Source organism: Hoplias malabaricus, chromosome 17, assembly GCF_029633855.1.
Source record: "Hoplias malabaricus isolate fHopMal1 chromosome 17, fHopMal1.hap1, whole genome shotgun sequence".
Classification (NCBI taxonomy): Eukaryota; Metazoa; Chordata; class Actinopteri; order Characiformes; family Erythrinidae; genus Hoplias; species Hoplias malabaricus.
Window position 1 is genome coordinate 8,773,614 of NC_089816.1, and position 14,094 is coordinate 8,787,707.

Consider the following 14,094-nt stretch of genomic DNA (forward strand, 5'->3'; position numbering starts at 1 on the left):
ATGAAATTTTCAAATTGTAGTCCAAGTCTCTTGTCATATCAATTTTGATTTATAATATCACATAATTTAACAGACAAAATTCTTGTTTTCCATAACCTTCCACCCTAATGAGCTGAATTATTGTCACAAACCTTTCTATACTATTTACTTCATATAAAATTATTAATATTAATATTTACTAATATATACTTATATATATATATATATATACTTTATACCTGTATTAAACATATACATATACAACCAGTATGAACCAGTATGTGATCATAAATACTTTTAAAATAAATACTTTTTTCAAATACATTTAAAATTCATCCCTACAATTATATATATATATATATATATATATATATATATATATATATATATATATATTTGCCCATTTTGAAATTGATGCTAGCAACACGTTCCAAAAACCTTTGGAACAGGTGTGTGTTTAACACTGTCTTGCATGACCTCAGTCTCTTTTATTTACATTTTGCAGCACAGCATCCCAACTTCTGAAATTGAGAAAAGCATATTTGGTGCTGCTCTGTCCATTTCTTAGGCTTGGATGCCCGCTTTGTATGCAATAAGCATCAAAATTGTACATGCAGGTCCTGGTATCCAAACCTGGTACTAAAGGCAGTACATTTAGCCCAGTGTTTAGTCCACCTGTTCTCCCTCTGTCTCCCTTTTCATTCTCCTACAAACACCTCTCTCTTTGGCACATAAGCCCCTTTACACCACACGTTAACCCATCTATTCTACAATCTACTGCAGTGGCCGGCATGATATCATTACACATGCCTACTCTCACAATACCTTCTTGTCTTAATTATTGCTATTCATCATTTGGCACTGAGAGGTGTGTTCAAGGCCGTCTGAGCAATCATCCAGCTCTGCTACAAAGAGCACATCCAGCTGAACCGCCAACCATTCCAGTCCCAAAGGAGTGCCTCTCTGCTCTAGTGTTGGAAAAAAATCCCCATCTGCTGGAATTACACCCTTAAGTGATCAGCAACAAATACATCAATGGACTGAACAGTGCACAAACTATAGGGATTAACAGTAATATCAGTATCATTATCAGGTACATATTTGCATCAAATAAATATATATATATCTGCACAGACAGACCTAAATTGGTATTTCAAATTGTTTTTGAAGATTTAATTGCAGAATGTTTGTGTTGCAGGAAATGCTCAAAAATCCCTGCTTTACACTTTTACTAACTTTGTAATATTATAATGTAAAGCTAATTAAGACAGATATTAATACATCTGTATTAATGTTTATAAAACATCATCAGATATACACATATGTAAAATAATGAACATCAACAGTGGCACATCTCTCTAATGCTAATTCAGTAAGCACAAGAAGCAAATTCTAGATGTTTATGTTTCACCATCAGTATCAGTACTAGTAGATATGTACATAAAAATGACATGTATGACAATACAGATATTGTGACATCACCAAAAATGAGTAATTAAACATAGCCGTACTCCTATTTAGTGTTCTTTATTTATGTCCTTAAAAGGGTATATAGAACAAAAACAAGTGCAGTAAGCAGTGTGATCCAGGGGTTCCACATGCCAGCACATGCAACACTTGCTGATGGTGAACCCCAAAAACACTTCCAACACGTATTCTAGCTAAACCTTACCCTTAACTCAACCTTAAATTATGTAATGATTTACTGAGAGTTATGTTGTTCCCCACAGTGTCATATATTCCTGGTACACACACACACACACGCATGCACGCCCACACACACACACATCCTTAACAAAATACTTCCACAATACAAATGATGTCCTAACTGCATTCAACTTTACCTTAGTTTTTGGTTATTAAATTCAGTCCCATTGGAGATTGCATTATCTAAATCAAAGGCTCTCTGAAACGGCAGAGAAATCTGAACATATATCTGCCAGCATTTCAAAAAGCGTCCGAGGCACAGGAGTGTTTCAAGAGATAGAAAGGATTGCATCACAGATAACGTCAGAAAGCTGAAATAACGACCTCAAAGCAGCTAAGGATGGCTTTTTTCCAACGTGACGGAGCAATGGGGAAAAAAAGACCTACGTTTTTCCTTTTACAGAGTAAGCTGCTTACTTTTATGTCAACAAAGTGTCTTGGAAGGCAAAAAATCCTTGGATTAGTGTGTGATTTGTTGCTATTGATTATAGAACCGAGGCCTATGTGGCCTTCGTGTAGCAATTTGGCCAGGAGGCCTTGCTGAAGAGAAATCATTTAGAAGACAGAAGAAATAAGACATTTTACATCTGACAGCCATTTAATATAAATCTCTTTAAAAAATACTTCCAAACTAGAAGAAGGGACTTGGCCAGTGTTAAACACTAGCCGGCCTGAGAGGGCTTCATTACTAAAAAGCTAAAACTTTTTATTAAATAAATAGTCAATAAATACGCCTCATTTAGAATAGGGGCTGTTCTGCATGTATATTTGGACATTTCCTTATGTCATATCTGCAAATGCATATTACATAATTTGCTGAAGGAAGGTCGTGTCAGGACACTAGGAAGTGACTGTTTCCTCTCTTGCCAGTGCTGCAGAAGGGTAATTTCAGATTCAGCATACATTGCCTCTGCAGCTTGTGCCACAGCACATTGTTGTTTCAGATCAGAGAGGCTTAGCAGCTATAGCTTCTGTTAGCGCTGAGTGTGGACTGCTCTATTAACTCTAACTATAGCCCAGTTGAAGTAGACTTGCACTTAGAGCAAGTCTTGAATCATCAACTCCTTCTAACTATATTAACCCCTCACTAGATAAGTCACTTAGTACTAAAAGAGCATAAAGAAATATAGATTAGTTGTTTCTAAACCCAGCTTTTAATTCTTGTAAAAGGCCTATTGTGTTGTGTGCTTGAGTACCACATAGACATGTCAGATAATTGCTTTATTTCTGGGGAATTGTAGTTTAAATTATGTATTGATCTACACCATGATAATGCAAAGACTCCTCAAACACACTGAATTACGTTTTAACAATGATTGCTCTTTGCTTAAAAGTGATAATGTTTCGTTTCATCTCATTAATCAACAGTGAAATTACAAATGGATCTGCATTGATTTTCACCTGCAGCCATGGGCAATCATATGAAGGACCGTACAAACTATGTTAATCTGACTCAGAGTAACAAACCATCTAGATTCTCTTAAACAACTGAAATAGACGGGGGAGCTGTGAAATGTTGTTTAACTTTTATGGAAAAAAGAAAACCTACAATTTCATAATTCATGTTTCTTCCAAAGCCAAAGTAATGGATTACAAATTTGTACCGTATTTGTTGCAGTACCTGGAAACACTTTACACAAGAAGATGGATCACTGCTGTGAAGGTTCGACTACATTCAGCCACAAGGGGTGACCAAATCATTTCAAAGGTTAGTTGGTAATCTGCCTTAATCTATTTTTATGCTGAGAATTTTATTCCCCTCTATCTGACATTTTTCAGTGTGTGTGTTGACATTGGGGCCATATGCAGCTGCTCCAACACATCCCATTCAGATGTGATAAATCTAATACAGAACATCTTTGTTTAAGTTTAAGTTTATGATTAAGTTTAACATTTCATGGGCAAAACGCTGTACTTGTCTCTGTAACCTGACTCCCCTTTTTAGTCTAGTAATCTAAATGGACAGCAAATTAAGCCAACAAATCTATAAAAAAATGTATAACGAAATATTTTTCATTATTGAATTTACTGATATTGTTAGGTTTGTTGATGAAGACTAATTACAATCCTCTGGGCTGAGTACACCATGGAGATCTGTAACTGCTGCACTGGACCGCATTCTGCATTTTGGTCACATCCTCTGTTCAAGATTCAGAACATGTCAACATAATATGCTTCTACACTTCCTGAAACCACTAAAATCTACATCAGCCATTTGCCCTGTTTCACAGATCATAATCAAAGCATAAGCTGTAAGACATTACAATATTTTAGAGCTCATTAAATTCAGGAAAAAATCCAGTGGACCAGGCAGAGAATGCGAGTGCTTCATTTATTAGTTTATTATTAAAAATTAGCTTATTTACAGTTCTTACTGCTCACACATTCATAACTATTTTCAGACAAACAGAAAGTTTTGTGACTTGAACTTTGCGTCAGGGAATATGTAGTCAGCCAAAGAGCTGAGGCACTCAGTTCTGCCTGTGGAGAACATTTGTTACACGGCAAAACTTAACCAGATATACATAAGTGCAGAGTAAGCATTTTTCTTATAAGTAAGCAAGGCTACTAATTATACTGAGATTATTCTTAGAAGGGAGTGAATTTCTCTCTGCTGGCTGTCATACCCAGTGGCCAAGATCAAACTCAACTGCTGATCCTGTTTTCTTCCTCTGCAGGCGATCTTTCTTCTTATTGATCACTCCCTACGGTCCATAGGAAGAAGCATGCAAAGGGGGTAGTTAGATCCTCAAACATGTATTCAATTGCAAAAACATACATTCAGTTTAAATTTTTGTCAAATGTATTTCTTTGTCTCTGATTTTTAAATGAATAGACTGAAGTGGACAATGGTTGGTGTGTCTAGAATCAAACTTACATTAGCTACATTATTATATACAAGGGGTCCTCGACTTACAACATTGATCCGTTCCTACGTCGCCTCGTAAACCAATTTTCGGTGTAAGTCGGAACATACATACATACTGTACGTAAATAACATACTGTAAGTATGGTACTTGCATGGCCTTGGTATAATTTTTAGGAGAGTTGTCTTATCTCATCCCCATTAGAAATTTGGAGATTAAGCCAATGTATTCCTGGACTTTTAAAGGTATATTTTACCCTTATACCTTAATCTAAAAGTGCCATGCGTTCTCTGGTGAATTGGTGATCTCAACTTCAAACGAGCTTCCCTTAACTCTTCTGGGCTTAGTGATTGAAGAGAAAATGAACAGTGAGTTAAAGCATTAATCAAAGCATATTTATGTGATTATGGAGAACAGGGTCTTAGAGATGGCAGTAAGTCAAAGTGAGCAGAATTGGGCCATGGCATTAAGTGCACAGGTTTGATCAGTCACAGTGTAAAGATTGATTTCTCACTCAGTCAGTCATTCATTAACTCTGATGCAGCGTGATGTAGATTAGAACTTCAGGGAAGATTAAATCTTAGCATGTAGCAGATGCAGAAAGGAGGTGAATGGAATTTTGATGTACTGTATTTTATGTTTCTGTCTTTATGTTTGTATGTGTTACTGTGCAAAAAATTTAATGGTTTTTATAGCTATTGCTAAAAGTCAATTATATTTCCTCACCTTGCATACACAACCACTGCTGGATAATTTTATCAAAAGACTGCAAACGAAAAAAAAACTGCTTTGCGTAGTGTTGTCCAAGAGACAAATTACTTAAAAAGATGTCTTTAATATGACCTAAACTGTCAAACCCTGAATTTGCAATAATTAATTCTTTAGAAGAACACCATTCATTGAGCCTTAACCAGTGTGAGGCAGAACATGTCCTACTGTATCTCAGCTGGACTTTCAAGGGTTATACTTTCATCTGTCGGTAATAATTGGCAGAAAATTGTGTATGCAGTGTATGGCATTATTTTTTCCCATCAAAGAGGGAAAAAGGGCCAGCAATTATAGTCCCCCTTATCTTGCTCCTCCCCAGTGGAGGCCTTGTGCTCTGCAAGGCAGTAGAATGGGGAAAGAACATTGCCCCTCTCTCCATGAAATTTGCCACACTGCAGTGAAATGGATTCATCTTGTGTGCCCTGGCAGTGTGCATATTTGATTTACCTTTTCCATTCATATACAGTTCAGCTGTGCACCCACAGAATTGTATAGAACCACTTCTGCCAAGCTCTGTCCACATGGGATAAAAAAAATTCATTTCATTTAATTTCTTTCATTAAACATTTGCATTGTAAACACAAATACAAATAAATTTCTTCCAAACAAGTGCCTATAATATATTTAAAAAGAAAATTTTTAAACATCACATTTTAATGTTTAGATTCAAAATATTATACAGAAAATGGAATGTTTACTGAGCCATTTGAATGTCATATATTCACATTTTAAATGTTATATGTTTTAAAAGTAACTTTCAAATATAGTATTACATATGGGTTTTTGATGGAAGAATCAGTTCTTTATGAGAATTGGGGCCATTTTATGCATGAATTCAATCTGCTGAAGTTCAGTAAGGTTAGCCAATATCACAGACAGTGTGATCTGTGTAGATTAATGGGGGAATTCATGTTATCCATTGTTCCAGAGTGGTTTCAAATACATGCATCCTTGTCCAAAAGTATAAAAGTTAGGGTACAGAAATGGATACAGATGTAACTCTTCTTTGTAAAGGGCAGTATACACATAGATATACCATTGTTCCAAGCACAAATTCATAATTAGCTATTTGAAATCATGCAATACAATCGTTGGCTTTAGGAAGTGCAGTAACCTCCAGAGAAATGTAACTCCTCACTCAGCTTGTGTAGAAAATTCTTCAGTGTGTGAGTTGCTGGCAGGCTGACTGAATCAACACAGACCTGCTCTGTGTGGCGTGCGGGATTAAGGAGGTGGGATTAAGGGCTGTTTCACGGCTAAGGGGAGATGGCTAATCTCTCGCCAGCAGACTGAGGAAAAAGCTGCTCCAGACTGACAAGCCGGTCCATGTTTCTCCTTCCGGCAAATTCCAATTCTCCTCCATCTCCGTCTCGCCTGTACACCCGATGAGAACTCAGCCTAGAAGCACACCTCCCCCCTCCTAGAACCATGTTCTCCAGCATGCTGCAGAGTTGTGAAAATGATTAATTTTTACATAAAACCAATATGACAGTTTGACAGCTCTTTCTTCTTTCTCCACATATTCTTATTATTGTACATGGGTGGATTCAAAGAAAAGACAATGTTATAGAATGCAGGCAGTTTTTGCATATGTTCATTCCACATAGACATTTAATTTTTTGCTAAGTACCTAATCCATTTTTTTGTAATATTACTTCTCTCTGTGTATTCTTCTGGGTAAACCTAGGGCCAGCTCTCATCCCCAGACTAAGAATCAGTAATAACAGGCTTGAGTGTGTTTAATGTACAGAGGGACCATGATTAAATATTTGATATGGCTGCAATGCTAACATGCATGTCCCTATTATCCCAGTGGGGGAGTGGAGCACTCCTCTGAATCAGTGCATCTGAAGGGCACGGAGAAGAATTAGTCACAAAGCACCTGTTCTGCAGTGATAACAATTTACTTCATCTGAAAGAATGGACTGTAGGGAAGGACTATGGTGTGATAAAGGCGACTGTGGAGCCTTAAGCCTCTTTCACACTGAACAAAATGCAGTCTTCATTATATAGGCCCACCATTGCTCAACAAACACTAACACCAACAAGGCTGGCTGTTGTCTTTAGATTACTCTTACTCATTCATATGGATTGAACATAGGATTATGCATGGCATTTTTGGCTCTTTAAAATCAATCAGGCCATTGTCAACATTAAATTTTGAATGTACCATTGCACCTCAAACATTTAGATGGATACAGGAGTATCCATGAATATGTGATCAGGAAATGTGTGAAAGCCAAACACTTTCTGTGCTTGATGTTGATAATAGCAAAGTAAAGTATGCACAGCATTATAATTACAACCAATTTCACTGTGAAATGTTTACTGCATTATTTATGTCAACAGATCAGTGAGGATGTTTCTAGGCCTCCAGAAAATGTCTAATAGTATATTCAAAGTTTACATATAAACTTTATAATAAGAAAAATATAAAGAATATTTTATATATCTTAAATAAAATATAAGAACGTAATTTGAAAAAATCTAGATTTTTTTCCATTGACTCCAGGCAAATACAAATGCAGGCTTCGTGAGATAAGTACATTGAACTGTCCCTACATCTTACACTGTCCCATTATCCAGTGATGCTGAGTCTGATTATATGGCATGTTTTAGCATGTTCAGATAACAGCTAAAAAGAATTCACATGGCATGTGCAAAAATAGTGTTTTTTTCATTCATTCATTCATTCATTCATTATCTGTAACCGCTTATCCAATGCAGGGTCGCGGTGGGTCCAGAGCCTACCTAGAATCATTGGGCGCAAGGCGGGAATACACCCTGGAGGGGGTGCCAGTCCTTTACAGGGCAACACACACAGTCACACATTCACTCACACCTACAGACACTTTGGAGTCACCAATCCACCTACCAATGTGTGTTTTTGGACTGTGGGAGGAAACCGGAGCACCCGGAGTAAACCCACGCGGACACGGGGAGAACACACCAACTACTCACAGACGGTCACCTGGACCGGGAATCGAACCCACAACCTCCAGGTCCCTAATAGTGTTTTTATATATATCACAGGAATTTCTCAAGTACTCATTTTTAGGGGGTGATATTGTGCTTTGCATCAATGACGTTTGTGTCTTTTATTATGTTTTCAGTGCTTACATTGTTATGGGGGTCATATTATGAAAAAGAAATCATTTTTTCAGTGCATTCTCATTGATGTTCCCTTGAGGGTGGGAAGAACAGTGGCTCATTATCATTTAAAAGAACAAATGCCAAAACTGGTCATACTGTACAAGTAGTAACTTGACCAATGAGTTTCACTAAGTTTTAGAATTAGGGAGAACAGTGACAGCTATGCAGTGAGGGACAAAGATTTACTGTTAAACACTTCAAATAGTTTTGATATTTAAAACATGTTTACCCACTGCAACACCATCATTTAAAGGTAGAGTTATTTTACTCATCACAGCATGTTAAATACAGCAAAGCTTTTCTAGAATAACAAGACAAACATTATTATCTTTAGCTGCAGCTGCTTTTTTAAATACTGTTAAATAATACTGTCTTTAAAGTCTACTTCTCTAAACCTTAAGGAGTGAGTGCTAAATTACCCTTTAAGGAAGACGTATTATAGCACCTGCAGCACAGCCCTGATTTTAATGAATTGTTCGGTACTCTCCTTACTTTCAGTGTATTTACTGCTTTGCTGAGTTTCCCTGACAGAGAACTCCTCTGAGTGAAGCTGAAGGATGCTAGCAATAGACATTGCAAACTAGACAGTAGCTAATACACTACATAAAACCGGTTTTTAGTTCCCCTCCTTTACCACAAGCTCCCTGTATCCTTCTTCATTCAAGAAGAATTGCATGAGAAGCATGAATATTCTGAGAACATATCAAAACCCCCTCTTAATGCCTCTTAAGTGCCCATTGTTCAGTGCTCACTGAGCAGAGTGGTGAGTAATTGATGAAGCAGTGTTGCTCTTTCACCTGCCTCAATCTGTTATTTACTGTGCCCAGTGAAATCTTTTGATTTTCCCCTCTTACTCACGTGTGTAGGAGTGTTGACACTGTGTGGGGAGAAATATGCACGCACACACAAACAAACACATGTTTGTTTTATGGCAGTTTTTGAGGTTATATATTTGTGGAATACATGAACATTTGATGGCTAATGGTAGACCAGTGGAAATCATATGAACCCCAGCTGAAATAGCCTTTCTGTGGTATGGTAAATTAAAATAATTTAATCTAATTCAAGTTTCAAGGTGAGAGAGAGAGAGAGAGAGAGAGAGAGAGAGAGAGAGAGAGAGAGAGAGAAAATGGTCCCTGGAGTGATTTCACAAGCCTGTGGTCCAGGCACTGCTCAGTCTCTGTTCAGGATTAGGATGACTTGACTGACAGGAGCTCTTGGGTCTTGAAGACATGTTTGGCAGAAAATAGGAAAATGTCAAGAAATGTACCGATCTCTCTCAACTTCTCACTCTCACACTTTCTCTCTCTCTCTCTCTCTCTATCTCTCTCTCTCTGTCACTGTCTTTGCCTTTTTTTCATCCTGCTGTTCAATAAACTTGCTCAGTGCATGCGTGTGTCTGATACCACAGGCTGAGCTCTGCAGACACCCTGTTGTCATTTCTTAGACAGTTTGAACCCTCATTTTTGTTTTTACAAGTGCTTGTTAAATAGTTTATCAAACAATAGCTGTTTTACATTTTAGAGAATCAACACAATTAATGTAATATTATCATATGTTTGATGCTCTGGGAATCCAGCCAGAAAAGCTGTTCAGTTTGCATCTATTGTCCTGTGTGTTTCAGTTATTCTAATTATTCCAGACTGTTTTGTCAGTAACTGCCTCTTTTATTATGTAACAAGATGACAACAAAGGAAAATGAAGTAATTATCTCAATCTCAAAATTATATCCCTCCATGCTTCTTATAGACTTTCCCTTTGTTGCTGAGCTTTTGAAGATTGTTTTTATGCCCATCATAGTTCAGTAAGACTAATCCATAGAAAATTAGGATACCAATTTTAGAACGTCATGTCACTTTGATAACAAAGTTGTTGTTTTTTTTTTTTATTTTAAACCACTTCTACTGCTCTTGAACCAGTTTCCCCAAAACATCTTTGAGTTAAGATCATCCAAGGCAAGAGAATGCTCAGTGTGATACTCACCCTACCACTTACAAATCTTTTTTTTTCTAAGATGCTTTTGAGGAACCCAGCCCCATTTTGTATGAAATTTTAACAAAATGCCAAAGGAATCTAAATCTTACATTATTAAATCATGCAAAATTATTTAATTATTTTTCAAATGTTAAAATGCATAGATACATATACAATGCTAATAGTGCAACATACAAAATCTAAATTATGTATAAAAAGCATTTTTGCTACTTCTATTGAAGAGTCAAAACTATTTTATTCTTTCAGGGCACAATTCAATGCAATGTAAAGTATTTCCTTTTCACACTGTATAAATGTCATAGAACGTCAAAGCATAAAGATTGAATTATCAGAGAAAGTTGAAACATGTTAATGCTAATGACTGTAGACGGACCTACCATTATAGAGGTCAGCGAGTACATACATCCCCCCAGAGAGCCACAAATTGTTTCATTTTGGACATGATGGCTTGGAAAGAAACAATTCCTCACTGTGTGTCAATTAGTGATCAATAACAATGGCAGAGAATTTACTGGAATGAGAAACAGCTCCTCAGAATCCCGCCTACGGTTTGGTGCTTCAGGCATAGCTCAGTGGAAGCTGTAATAGCTGAGTTAGTCATTAACTCCACACATCATGCACTTTTGCTTCAGCCTACAGCAACACAACACAGTGTACAGTGTGCTATATGTGTTATCCAACAGACATGCTTTCCTTTTGAACTGCTGCTCAGTAATGCTCTCGGTTACAGTGTATTTAGCTCTGCTATATGCACAAGCAGAATAATTCTGGAGTGCAGGAGATGAAAAGAAGTTCCGTAATGTTCATTTGAAATTCTGTAAGCTTATTTTACATTTACACCCATCAGTAATAAATGCATAAGCCCACTCCAATTCTTGAGAGCATTTCTGTAGTCAGTGCAAGTTTTCATTTCTGTGGGGGAGTATGCCAGTTCCAGTTTAGCATTTTGTATTCCAATTTAGCCTTGACCAAACGAAATACCTGGAATAAATGGACTTTTGCCTGTCTGCAGATGTAGAAGAACAATCCCATTCTTGAATTATTATTAACCATGTCCCCATTCAAAACCATTTAACACATTTCAAATGAACATTGTTCATTAGGAGATCACTGGGTCTATCCCTTATAATGCCCCAGAAATCTGAGGCTTGGGTTCCAAGAGTGCACTATGGGCTTAATTCTCTCTGGGTGAGTAGGGCGGTCCTCCATTTCCCCATCACCCAGCATGAACCTAGCCAACATGGTATACTAATACTGAGTTAAGACAAGAATGTAACAATTTCTCATTCAAAATCAAAGGCCTTCTCAGTTATGATGCTGTATATATTTTTGTGCCAGAAATGTTTCTTCTCCATTTTGTCTAAAGGTGTTTTTCCTAAGGAATTTTAAGAGAAACACCATTGTCTCATGAGCCTTCAATGAGCATCTTTTAAGCAATAGAATCCCTTTTGGGTTTACACAAGGACACAAGTAAAACAATAACACTAAATCTAAGTTGGCAGAAGCCATCTGAATAATTTTATGTTCCACTTTGGCCCAGGTTCCCCTTGTTTTGTTGTTGAGTTTCAGACCTCTGTGTGTGCTTCATCACAGCAAAGGGAGCCCAAGACACAGCTTCATTTCACATTGGCCTTGTGCCATTCCCCCGCTGATGACTGAGCTCCAGCAGTGGGAGTGAAGAAGAGACAGAAAGAGAGAGAGAGGGAGAGAGAGGGCTAGAGAGAGAGAGAGAGAGAGAGATTACTTGTTATGGGTTGAGTATCCAAGGGCAGCTTTGAGGGTACCCAGCTTTTGACCTTGCAGTATATCCACAGATTCTTCAGCTCAGCTAAAAAATAAAAACACTACATCAGGTCACATCAGGTTTTGTGTCCTTGAGTGTGTATCGTTATGCACTTCATATCTTGTTGAACCTGTCGGGAGCGTCATTTAGCAAACCGCTGAGTGATTGTGAAGTAATCTGCTTAAATCTCACAGAGTCCACAAACATCCCTGGATGGTGGTGGAATCAATTATCTGCAGAAAGAAGCAATTTCCCTGACTTTCTTTGACCTCAAGGCCCACTTCTGTGGGTTCCAATAGAAACATGCTAACACGAGCACTTAACATCTAACCTGAACTTGAATTGTAAAATACTGGATAAAGAGATACAAATCCCGTCTCTCCATGGTGGACCACCTGCAGTTTCCGAATGGGGTCCTATCTGCCCTCCTCCAGCTTTCTGCTCTTTCACATTACTCACCGGGTTTAGACAGGCCACACACATGGAATTAAAATGCTAAATATTGATCGCTAGGTGACAAAGACCCCAGCAGCTGGGGTTTGCAGGGTGCTTGAAAACCCTCTCTAATGAATGTGGCATTTCCAGCTTGCTGCAGGATGCATGAGACTGCTGGCTGGGCGTTTGTCATCCTCTTTAGAGGATGAGAGACACATCTCTCGCGCTTTTCAGACAGGGAGGAAAAACGTGCACAGGAATCAGAGGGTAATCATTTGGCTTCAGGCACTGATAAATAGCCTCAAATTGAAATAAGTAAAAACTATGTGCTTTTACTACTCACAGAAAGGGTAAAGAAAGACTATTTAATCTCCATTGTTTACATAGTATGAAGTGTATGTACTGTACAGCCCTCATATTCTGTGAAATGTATGCCTGCTAATTGCTGATAACAAGTATGCTAATTTTTGCACACTCACTACTTATGAAACTTTGTGTATATTTAGAATAGATATTTCACATTTATTTAGTAAGGTTTCTTACTAGTGTTTATTTAACTTGTTTAATATAGCTTGGATATAGCTATATTCTATTTTAAATATACATTCGCAGATAAATGTATAGTACCTTCATGTCACCCGTGAGTGACCCTTGAAATTATGTCTTCACTTTACATAATCCCTTTGTCATATTTGACTGTAGTAATACCCTCGTCACTGTTTCCAGACTCTGGGCTTTCTATTTTGCCAAATAAATTAGTTTTTCACAACAGCGACCCTGAAATGGATAAGCGAAAAAAGATTATGATGAAGATGATGTTGATGATCATGATTTTTTTTTAAAGTGTATAAGACAAAGGTGAATATCAGCATATATATATATATATATATTGTACAGAGGGAGAAAAATGGCAAAATAGTCAACAGTCTGGACTCTAGCCGTTACATGTATAACCCGTGCTATTAAAATAATTTTGACTTCAATCTCCATATACACTGTACCCTTCTTACAAAAATGAAAAAAAAAGCTCAGAGTGAATGGTTGAGGGAAATGAACAACAGCATGCTGAGTATGCTAAAAATAAAACAGCATGTGATGACGTCTGATTATAAGCACAGGGTGAGTGCCATCTTGTGTGATTTGACAGCCATTTTGTGGCCATTAAGGAAAGCTCAGCTGATTAGTGGTACGTGTCTGTACTTGTCATGGCCACAGAATCATTGGAGCAATTGAATTAACATAAAATAATTATTAACTTTCCAGTGCATCGCAGTTGTCACACTTCTAGCATAACTTGCTATGGATATGTATTAACGGGTCTAATTGGTTCAAATATATAATGTTTCATTGTCCTTTAAAATATAATCATTAACTGACAAATGTCTAAAAGCTCAAAAGGATCTTTAG